Raw genomic sequence first — 11829 nt, 5'->3', positions numbered from 1 at the left:
CGACACTGTCCCTCGGTGGTTGGTGGGGAAGGGCTGCAGAGGCGGTGCTACCAACACGGCAGATGGAAATTGAGCGCCATGCTGGACTAGCAAAGTGAGAGGGAGACACTGCAGGCTACTTACTACCTGCAGAGGCGGTGTGCTGTCAACACGCCAGATGGAAATTGAGCGCCATGCTGAACTAGCAAAGAGGAACGAAGACACTGCTCGCTACTATTTGTTATTACAGAAGGTGGATGGCTTGGGAGACTATATGAGGTGATTGGCTAGACATGCATTTTTAGTGTGAATGTATACCAGGAATATATTATCAGTAATTAATAGTCATTAATTACCTGTCTTGTGTCTACTGTTTCTGTACTTCGTCTTTGATCGTTGACTTGAATTCAAGTTTTCAGTCACCTAAAATATAAGAAAAAAAGTGTGATAATATGTTCTCAATACACATTGACACAGAAAAAGGCACTATACATGTATGTACTGTATAAATCAATCAATCTTTCTATCTTTTATCTATTTAACTAACTATTTATGAACCATCTATCCAATATCTACCTAAATATAAATGCATCTATTTGTGTAAGGGTAGGTACTGTAGCTAATGGGTCATATCAGGGGTTAGGGGCAAGCAGCTCTGAGTACAAGGGTTGGGTAAGAGTAGCTAGAATCTGGGGAAGAAAACGGTTAAGGACCTATAGTTGCTAGGGGTTGAGAAGGGGAAAGGCCAGATTGGAGCTGTGACAGGTGGCCCTGGGGACAGCATGTCTCTCCTTTTTCTCATTGGGAGGACCCGGACAAAGGCATCATCTTTTTTGATACATTTGTACTATTCTTGCTCTGCTGCTGCAGCTGGCACAGTCCCACGGTGGTCGGTGGGAAGGGCTGCTGAGGTGGTGCTGTAAACCCTGCAAAAGGAAATGGAGTGTCCTCTTCTTGCTCTGCTGCTGCAGCCGACACAGTCCCACGGTGGTCGGCGGGAAGGTCTGCAGAGGCGGTACTGCCAACTCGGCAGATGGAAATTGAGTGCCATGCTGGACTAGCAAAGTGGGAGGGAGACACTGCAGGCTACTTACTACCTGCAGAGGCGGTGTGCTTTTAACACGGCAGATGGAAATTGAGCGCCACGCTGGACTAGCAAAGAGAGACGGAGACAATGCTCGCTACTATTTGTTATTACAGAAGGTGGATGGCTTGGGAGACTATGGGAGGTCATTGGCTAGACATGCTTTTTTTAGTGTGAATGTATACCAGGAATATATTATCAGTAATAAATAATCATTAATTACCTGTCTTGTGTCTACTGTTTCTGAGGTTTGAAAATATGTTCTCAATACACATTGACACATGAAAAGGCACTATACAAGTATGTACTTTATAAATCAATCAATCAATCTATCTATCTACCATATATATATATATATATATATATATATATATATATATATATATATATATATATATATATAATTAGCTATTTATAAACCATTTATCCAATATCTACCTAAATATAAATGCATCTATTTGTGTAAGGGTAGGTACTGTCGCTAATGGTGCATATCAGGGGTTAGGGGCCAGCAGCTCTGAGTACAAGGGTTGGGTAAGGGTAGATAGAATCTGTGGAAGAAAATGGTTAAGGACCTATAGTTGCTAAGGGGTTCAGAAGGGGTAAGGCCAGATTGGAGCTGTGGCAGTTGGCCCTGGGGACAGCATGTCTCTCCTTACTCTCATTGGGAGCACCCGGACAAAGGCATCATCTTGTTTGATACCTTTGTACTCTTCTTGCTCTACTGCTGCAGCTGGCACAGTCCCACGGTGGTGGGTGGGGAGTGGCTACATAGGTGGTGCTGTAAACCCGGCAGAAGAAAATGGAGTGTCCTCTTCTTGCTCTGCTGCTGCAGCCGACACAGTCCCACGGTGGTCGGTGGAGAAGGTGTGCAGAGGCGGTGCAGTAAACCCGGCAGAAGGAAATGGAGTGTCCTCTTTTTGCTCTGCTGCTGCAGCCGACACAGTCCCTCGGTGGTTGGTGGGGAAGGGCTGCAGAGGAAGTGCTACCAACACGGCAGATGGAAATTGAGCGCCATGCTGGACTAGCAATGTGGGAGGGAGACACTGCAGGCTACTTACTACCTGCTGAGGCGGTGTGCTGTCAACACGCCGGATGGAAATTGAGCGCCATGCTGAACTAGCAAAGAGGGACGAAGACACTGCTCGCTACTATTTGTTATTACAGAAGGTGGATGGTTTGGGATACTATATGAGGTGATTGGCTAGACATGCATTTTTAGTGTGAATGTATACCAGGAATATATTATCAGTAATAAATAATCATTAATTACCTGTCTTGTGTCTACTGTTTCTGAGGTTTGAAAATATGTTCTCAATACACATTGACACATGAAAAGGCACTATACAAGTATGTACTTTATAAATCAATCAATCAATCAATCTATCTATCTACCATATATATATATATATATATATATATATATATATATATATATATATATATATAATTAGCTATTTATAAACCATTTATCCAATATCTACCTAAATATAAATGCATCTATTTGTGTAAGGGTAGGTACTGTAGCTAATGGTGCATATCAGGGGTTAGGGGCCAGCAGCTCTGAGTACAAGGGTTGGGTAAGGGTAGATAGAATCTGTGGAAGAAAATGGTTAAGGACCTATAGTTGCTAAGGGGTTGAGAAGGGGTAAGGCCAGATTGGAGCTGTGGCAGGTGGACCTGGGGACAGCATGTCTCTCCTTACTCTCATTGGGAGCACCCGGACAAAGGCATCATCTTGTTTGATACCTTTGTACTCTTCTTGCTCTACTGCTGCAGCTGGCACAGTCCCACGGTGGTGGGTGGGGAAGGGCTACATAGGTGGTGCTGTAAACCCGGCAGAAGAAAATGGAGTGTCCTCTTCTTGCTCTGCTGCTGCAGCCGACACAGTCCCACGGTGGTCGGTGGAGAAGGTGTGCAGAGGCGGTGCAGTAAAACCGGCAGAAGGAAATGGAGTGTCCTCTTTTTGCTCTGCTGCTGCAGCCGACACAGTCCCTCGGTGGTCGGTGGGGAAGGGCAGCAGAGGCGGTGCTACCAACACGGCAGATGGAAATTGAGCGCCATGCTGGACTAGCAAAGTGAGAGTGAGACACTGCAGGCTACTTACTACCTGCAGAGGCGGTGTGCTTTTAACACGGCAGATGGAAATTGAGCGCCACGCTGGACTAGCAAAGAGAGACGGAGACAATGCTCGCTACTATTTGTTATTACAGAAGGTGGATGGCTTGGGAGACTATGGGAGGTCATTGGCTAGACATGCTTTTTTTTAGTGTCAATGTATACCAGGAATATATTATCAGTAATAAATAAGCAATAATTACCTGTCTTGTGTCTAATGTTTCTGAGGTTTGAAAATATGTTCTCAATACACATTGACACATGAAAAGGCACTATACAAGTATGTACTTTATAAATCAATCAATCTATCTATCTATCTATTTACCTTTTATATATAAATAGCTATTTATAAACCATTTATCCAATATCTACCTAAATATAAATGCATCTATTTGTGTAAGGGTAGGTACTGTAGCTAATGGTGCATATCAGGGGTTAGGGGCCAGCAGCTCTGAGTACAAGGGTTGGGTAAGGGTAGATAGAATCTGTGGAAGAAAATGGTTAAGGACCTATAGTTGTTAAGGGGTTGAGAAGGGGTAAGGCCAGATTGGAGCTATGGCAGGTGGCCCTGGGGACAGCATGTCTCTCCTTACTCTCATTGGGAGCACCCGGACAAAGGCATCATCTTGTTTGATACCTTTGTACTCTTCTTGCTCTACTGCTGCAGCTGGCACAGTCCCACGGTGGTGGGTGGGGAAGGGCTACATAGGTGGTGCTGTAAACCCGGCAGAAGAAAATGGAGTGTCCTCTTCTTGCTCTGCTGCTGCAGCCGACACAGTCCCACGGTGGTCGGTGGAGAAGGTGTGCAGAGGCGGTGCAGTAAACCCGGCAGAAGGAAATGGAGTGTCCTCTTTTTGCTCTGCTGCTGAAGCCGACACTGTCCCTCGGTGGTTGGTGGGGAAGGGCTGCAGAGGCGGTGCTACCAACACGGCAGATGGAAATTGAGCGCCATGCTGGACTAGCAAAGTGAGAGGGAGACACTGCAGGCTACTTACTACCTGCAGAGGCGGTGTGCTGTCAACACGCCAGATGGAAATTGAGCGCCATGCTGAACTAGCAAAGAGGAACGAAGACACTGCTCGCTACTATTTGTTATTACAGAAGGTGGATGGCTTGGGAGACTATATGAGGTGATTGGCTAGACATGCATTTTTAGTGTGAATGTATACCAGGAATATATTATCAGTAATTAATAGTCATTAATTACCTGTCTTGTATCTACTGTTTCTGTACTTCGTCTTTGATCGTTGACTTGAATTCAAGTTTTCAGTCACCTAAAATATAAGAAAAAAATTGTGATAATATGTTCTCAATACACATTGACACAGAAAAAGGCACTATACATGTATGTACTGTATAAATCAATCAATCTTTCTATCTTTTATCTATTTAACTAACTATTTATGAACCATCTATCCAATATCTACCTAAATATAAATGCATCTATTTGTGTAAGGGTAGGTACTGTAGCTAATGGGTCATATCAGGGGTTAGGGGCAAGCAGCTCTGAGTACAAGGGTTGGGTAAGAGTAGCTAGAATCTGGGGAAGAAAACGGTTAAGGACCTATAGTTGCTAGGGGTTGAGAAGGGGAAAGGCCAGATTGGAGCTGTGACAGGTGGCCCTGGGGACAGCATGTCTCTCCTTTTTCTCATTGGGAGGACCCGGACAAAGGCATCATCTTTTTTGATACATTTGTACTATTCTTGCTCTGCTGCTGCAGCTGGCACAGTCCCACGGTGGTCGGTGGGAAGGGCTGCTGAGGTGGTGCTGTAAACCCTGCAAAAGGAAATGGAGTGTCCTCTTCTTGCTCTGCTGCTGCAGCCGACACAGTCCCACGGTGGTCGGCGGGAAGGTCTGCAGAGGCGGTACTGCCAACTCGGCAGATGGAAATTGAGTGCCATGCTGGACTAGCAAAGTGGGAGGGAGACACTGCAGGCTACTTACTACCTGCAGAGGCGGTGTGCTTTTAACACGGCAGATGGAAATTGAGCGCCACGCTGGACTAGCAAAGAGAGACGGAGACAATGCTCGCTACTATTTGTTATTACAGAAGGTGGATGGCTTGGGAGACTATGGGAGGTCATTGGCTAGACATGCTTTTTTTAGTGTGAATGTATACCAGGAATATATTATCAGTAATAAATAATCATTAATTACCTGTCTTGTGTCTACTGTTTCTGAGGTTTGAAAATATGTTCTCAATACACATTGACACATGAAAAGGCACTATACAAGTATGTACTTTATAAATCAATCAATCAATCTATCTATCTACCTTTTATATATATATATATATATATATATATATATATATATATATATATATATATATATATATATATATATATATATATAATTAGCTATTTATAAACCATTTATCCAATATCTACCTAAATATAAATGCATCTATTTGTGTAAGGGTAGGTACTGTAGCTAATGGTGCATATCAGGGGTTAGGGGCCAGCAGCTCTGAGTACAAGGGTTGGGTAAGGGTAGATAGAATCTGTGGAAGAAAATGGTTCAGGACCTATAGTTGCTAAGGGGTTGAGAAGGGGTAAGGCCAGATTGGAGCTGTGGCAGGTGGCCCTGGGGACAGCATGTCTCTCCGGGATGCGGTCATTTGGTCGAATGCATTATGGTTGAATGTCATTACATCGAATCCATTAGGTCGAATTGCTAAAAGGTCGACATGATTCTAGGTCGACATGGGAAAAGGTCGAAATGATTCTAGGTCGAAAGGTCATTAGTTCGACAGGTCATTAGGTCGACAAGGTCATCAGTTCGACATTGTCTAGGTCGACATTCACAAAGTCGACATGGGGTTTTTCACTGTTTTTTGAGCCGACATGTGCTGACAGGCGGTATTTCATGCCCTACCATCCACTAGGGCGTGTTGGGAGAATAAAATAGTGTGCCGAGCGTAGCGAGGCACCGTGCCCGACGCATTGCGAGCGCAGCGAGCGATGCGAGGGGATGCAGTGCACTTTAAACTGTGTCCATGTCGACTGTGTTGACATTCAGGTAAAAAAACAGTGAAAAACCCCATGTCGACTTTGTGAATGTCGACCTAGACAATGTCGAACTAATGACCTTGTCGACCTAATGACCTGTCGAACTAATGACCTTTCGACCTAGAATCTTTTCGACCTTTTCCCATGTCGACATAGAATCATGTCGACCTTTTAGCAATTCGACCTAATGGATTCGATGTAATGACATTCGACCATAATGCATTCGACCAAACGATCCCAACCCGTCTCTCCTTACTCTCATTGGGAGCACCCGGACAAAGGCATCATCTTGTTTGATACCTTTGTACTCTTCTTGCTCTACTGCTGCAGCTGGCACAGTCCCACGGTGGTGGGTGGGGATTGGCTGCATAGGTGGTGCTGTAAACCCGGCAGAAGAAAATGGAGTGTCCTCTTCTTGCTCTGCTGCTGCAGCCGACACAGTCCCACGGTGGTCGGTGGAGAAGGTGTGCAGAGGCGGTGCAGTAAACCCGGCAGAAGGAAATGGAGTGTCCTCTTTTTGCTCTGCTGCTGCAGCCGACACAGTCCCTCGGTGGTTGGTGGGGAAGGTGTGCAGAGGCGGTGCAGTAAACCCGGCAGAAGGAAATGGAGTGTCCTCTTTTTGCTCTGCTGCTGCAGCCGACACAGTCCCTCGGTGGTTGGTGGGGAAGGGCTGCAGAGGCGGTGCTGCCAACACGGCAGATGGAAATTGAGCACCATGCTGGACTAGCAAAGTGAGACAGAGACACTGCAGGCTACTTACTACCTGCAGAGGCGGTGTGCTTTTAACACGGCAGATGGAAATTGAGCGCCACGCTGGACTAGCAAAGAGAGACGGAGACAATGCTCGCTACTATTTGTTATTACAGAAGGTGGATGGCTTGGGAGACTATGGGAGGTCATTGGCTAGACATGCTTTTTTTAGTGTCAATGTATACCAGGAATATATTATCAGTAATAAATAAGCAATAATTACCTGTCTTGTGTCTACTGTTTCTGAGGTTTAAAAATATGTTCTCAATACACATTGACACATGAAAAGGCACTATACAAGTATGTACTTTATAAATCAATCAATCAATCTATCTATCTATTTACCTTTTATATATATAATTAGCTATTTATAAACCATTTATCCAATATCTACCTAAATATAAATGCATCTATTTGTGTAAGGGTAGGTACTGTAGCTAATGGTGCATATCAGGGGTTAGGGGCCAGCAGCTCTGAGTACAAGGGTTGGGTAAGGGTAGATAGAATCTGTGGAAGAAAATGGTTAAGGACCTATAGTTGCTAAGGGGTTGAGAAGGGGTAAGGCCAGATTGGAGCTGTGGCAGGTGGACCTGGGGACAGCATGTCTCTCCTTACTCTCATTGGGAGCACCCGGACAAAGGCATCATCTTGTTTGATACCTTTGTACTCTTCTTGCTCTACTGCTGCAGCTGGCACAGTCCCACGGTGGTGGGTGGGGAAGGGCTACATAGGTGGTGCTGTAAACCCGGCAGAAGAAAATGGAGTGTCCTCTTCTTGCTCTGCTGCTGCAGCCGACACAGTCCCACGGTGGTCGGTGGAGAAGGTGTGCAGAGGCGGTGCAGTAAAACCGGCAGAAGGAAATGGAGTGTCCTCTTTTTGCTCTGCTGCTGCAGCCGACACAGTCCCTCGGTGGTCGGTGGGGAAGGGCAGCAGAGGCGGTGCTACCAACACGGCAGATGGAAATTGAGCGCCATGCTGGACTAGCAAAGTGAGAGTGAGACACTGCAGGCTACTTACTACCTGCAGAGGCGGTGTGCTTTTAACACGGCAGATGGAAATTGAGCGCCACGCTGGACTAGCAAAGAGAGACGGAGACAATGCTCGCTACTATTTGTTATTACAGAAGGTGGATGGCTTGGGAGACTATGGGAGGTCATTGGCTAGACATGCTTTTTTTAGTGTCAATGTATACCAGGAATATATTATCAGTAATAAATAAGCAATAATTACATGTCTTGTGTCTAATGTTTCTGAGGTTTGAAAATATGTTCTCAATACACATTGACACATGAAAAGGCACTATACAAGTATGTACTTTATAAATCAATCAATCTATCTATCTATCTATTTACCTTTTATATATAAATAGCTATTTATAAACCATTTATCCAATATCTACCTAAATATAAATGCATCTATTTGTGTAAGGGTAGGTACTGTAGCTAATGGTGCATATCAGGGGTTAGGGGCCAGCAGCTCTGAGTACAAGGGTTGGGTAAGGGTAGATAGAATCTGTGGAAGAAAATGGTTAAGGACCTATAGTTGTTAAGGGGTTGAGAAGGGGTAAGGCCAGATTGGAGCTATGGCAGGTGGCCCTGGGGACAGCATGTCTCTCCTTACTCTCATTGGGAGCACCCGGACAAAGGCATCATCTTGTTTGATACCTTTGTACTCTTCTTGCTCTACTGCTGCAGCTGGCACAGTCCCACGGTGGTGGGTGGGGAAGGGCTACATAGGTGGTGCTGTAAACCCGGCAGAAGAAAATGGAGTGTCCTCTTCTTGCTCTGCTGCTGCAGCCGACACAGTCCCACGGTGGTCGGTGGAGAAGGTGTGCAGAGGCGGTGCAGTAAACCCGGCAGAAGGAAATGGAGTGTCCTCTTTTTGCTCTGCTGCTGAAGCCGACACTGTCCCTCGGTGGTTGGTGGGGAAGGGCTGCAGAGGCGGTGCTACCAACACGGCAGATGGAAATTGAGCGCCATGCTGGACTAGCAAAGTGAGAGGGAGACACTGCAGGCTACTTACTACCTGCAGAGGCGGTGTGCTGTCAACACGCCAGATGGAAATTGAGCGCCATGCTGAACTAGCAAAGAGGAACGAAGACACTGCTCGCTACTATTTGTTATTACAGAAGGTGGATGGCTTGGGAGACTATATGAGGTGATTGGCTAGACATGCATTTTTAGTGTGAATGTATACCAGGAATATATTATCAGTAATTAATAGTCATTAATTACCTGTCTTGTGTCTACTGTTTCTGTACTTCGTCTTTGATCGTTGACTTGAATTCAAGTTTTCAGTCACCTAAAATATAAGAAAAAAATTGTGATAATATGTTCTCAATACACATTGACACAGAAAAAGGCACTATACATGTATGTACTGTATAAATCAATCAATCTTTCTATCTTTTATCTATTTAACTAACTATTTATGAACCATCTATCCAATATCTACCTAAATATAAATGCATCTATTTGTGTAAGGGTAGGTACTGTAGCTAATGGGTCATATCAGGGGTTAGGGGCAAGCAGCTCTGAGTACAAGGGTTGGGTAAGAGTAGCTAGAATCTGGGGAAGAAAACGGTTAAGGACCTATAGTTGCTTTGGGTTGAGAAGGGGAAAGGCCAGATTGGAGCTGTGACAGGTGGCCCTGGGGACAGCATGTCTCTCCTTTTTCTCATTGGGAGGACCCGGACAAAGGCATCATCTTTTTTGATACATTTGTACTATTCTTGCTCTGCTGCTGCAGCTGGCACAGTCCCACGGTGGTCGGTGGGAAGGGCTGCTGAGGTGGTGCTGTAAACCCTGCAAAAGGAAATGGAGTGTCCTCTTCTTGCTCTGCTGCTGCAGCCGACACAGTCCCACGGTGGTCGGCGGGAAGGTCTGCAGAGGCGGTACTGCCAACTCGGCAGATGGAAATTGAGTGCCATGCTGGACTAGCAAAGTGGGAGGGAGACACTGCAGGCTACTTACTACCTGCAGAGGCGGTGTGCTTTTAACACGGCAGATGGAAATTGAGCGCCACGCTGGACTAGCAAAGAGAGACGGAGACAATGCTCGCTACTATTTGTTATTACAGAAGGTGGATGGCTTGGGAGACTATGGGAGGTCATTGGCTAGACATGCTTTTTTTAGTGTGAATGTATACCAGGAATATATTATCAGTAATAAATAATCATTAATTACCTGTCTTGTGTCTACTGTTTCTGAGGTTTGAAAATATGTTCTCAATACACATTGACACATGAAAAGGCACTATACAAGTATGTACTTTATAAATCAATCAATCAATCTATCGATCTACCTTTTATATATATATATATATATATATATATATATATATATATATATATATATATATATATAATTAGCTATTTATAAACCATTTATCCAATATCTACCTAAATATAAATGCATCTATTTGTGTAAGGGTAGGTACTGTAGCTAATGGTGCATATCAGGGGTTAGGGGCCAGCAGCTCTGAGTACAAGGGTTGGGTAAGGGTAGATAGAATCTGTGGAAGAAAATGGTTAAGGACCTATAGTTGCTAAGGGGTTGAGAAGGGGTAAGGCCAGATTGGAGCTGTGGCAGGTGGCCCTGGGGACAGCATGTCTCTCCGGGATGCGGTCATTTGGTCGAATGCATTATGGTTGAATGTCATTACATCGAATCCATTAGGTCGAATTGCTAAAAGGTCGACATGATTCTAGGTCGACATGGGAAAAGGTCGAAATGATTCTAGGTCGAAAGGTCATTAGTTCGACAGGTCATTAGGTCGACAAGGTCATCAGTTCGACATTGTCTAGGTCGACATTCACAAAGTCGACATGGGGTTTTTCACTGTTTTTTGAGCCGACATGTGCTGACAGGCGGTATTTCATGCCCTACCATCCACTAGGGCGTGTTGGGAGAATAAAATAGTGTGCCGAGCGTAGCGAGGCACCGTGCCCGACGCATTGCGAGCGCAGCGAGCGATGCGAGGGGATGCAGTGCACTTTAAACTGTGTCCATGTCGACTGTGTTGACATTCAGGTAAAAAAACAGTGAAAAACCCCATGTCGACTTTGTGAATGTCGACCTAGACAATGTCGAACTAATGACCTTGTCGACCTAATGACCTGTCGAACTAATGACCTTTCGACCTAGAATCTTTTCGACCTTTTCCCATGTCGACATAGAATCATGTCGACCTTTTAGCAATTCGACCTAATGGATTCGATGTAATGACATTCGACCATAATGCATTCGACCAAACGATCCCAACCCGTCTCTCCTTACTCTCATTGGGAGCACCCGGACAAAGGCATCATCTTGTTTGATACCTTTGTACTCTTCTTGCTCTACTGCTGCAGCTGGCACAGTCCCACGGTGGTGGGTGGGGATTGGCTGCATAGGTGGTGCTGTAAACCCGGCAGAAGAAAATGGAGTGTCCTCTTCTTGCTCTGCTGCTGCAGCCGACACAGTCCCACGGTGGTCGGTGGAGAAGGTGTGCAGAGGCGGTGCAGTAAACCCGGCAGAAGGAAATGGAGTGTCCTCTTTTTGCTCTGCTGCTGCAGCCGACACAGTCCCTCGGTGGTTGGTGGGGAAGGTGTGCAGAGGCGGTGCAGTAAACCCGGCAGAAGGAAATGGAGTGTCCTCTTTTTGCTCTGCTGCTGCAGCCGACACAGTCCCTCGGTGGTTGGTGGGGAAGGGCTGCAGAGGCGGTGCTGCCAACTCGGCAGATGGAAATTGAGCACCATGCTGGACTAGCAAAGTGAGACAGAGACACTGCAGGCTACTTACTACCTGCAGAGGCGGTGTGCTTTTAACACGGCAGATGGAAATTGAGCGCCACGCTGGACTAGCAAAGAGAGACGGAGACAATGCTCGCTACTATTTGTTATTACA

Source organism: Crinia signifera, chromosome 9 (genome assembly GCF_055691185.1).
Source record: "Crinia signifera chromosome 9, ASM5569118v1, whole genome shotgun sequence".
Lineage (NCBI taxonomy): Eukaryota > Metazoa > Chordata > Amphibia > Anura > Myobatrachidae > Crinia > Crinia signifera.
The sequence above is the reverse complement of the archived record's forward strand: the minus strand, read 5'-3'. Positions refer to the sequence as shown.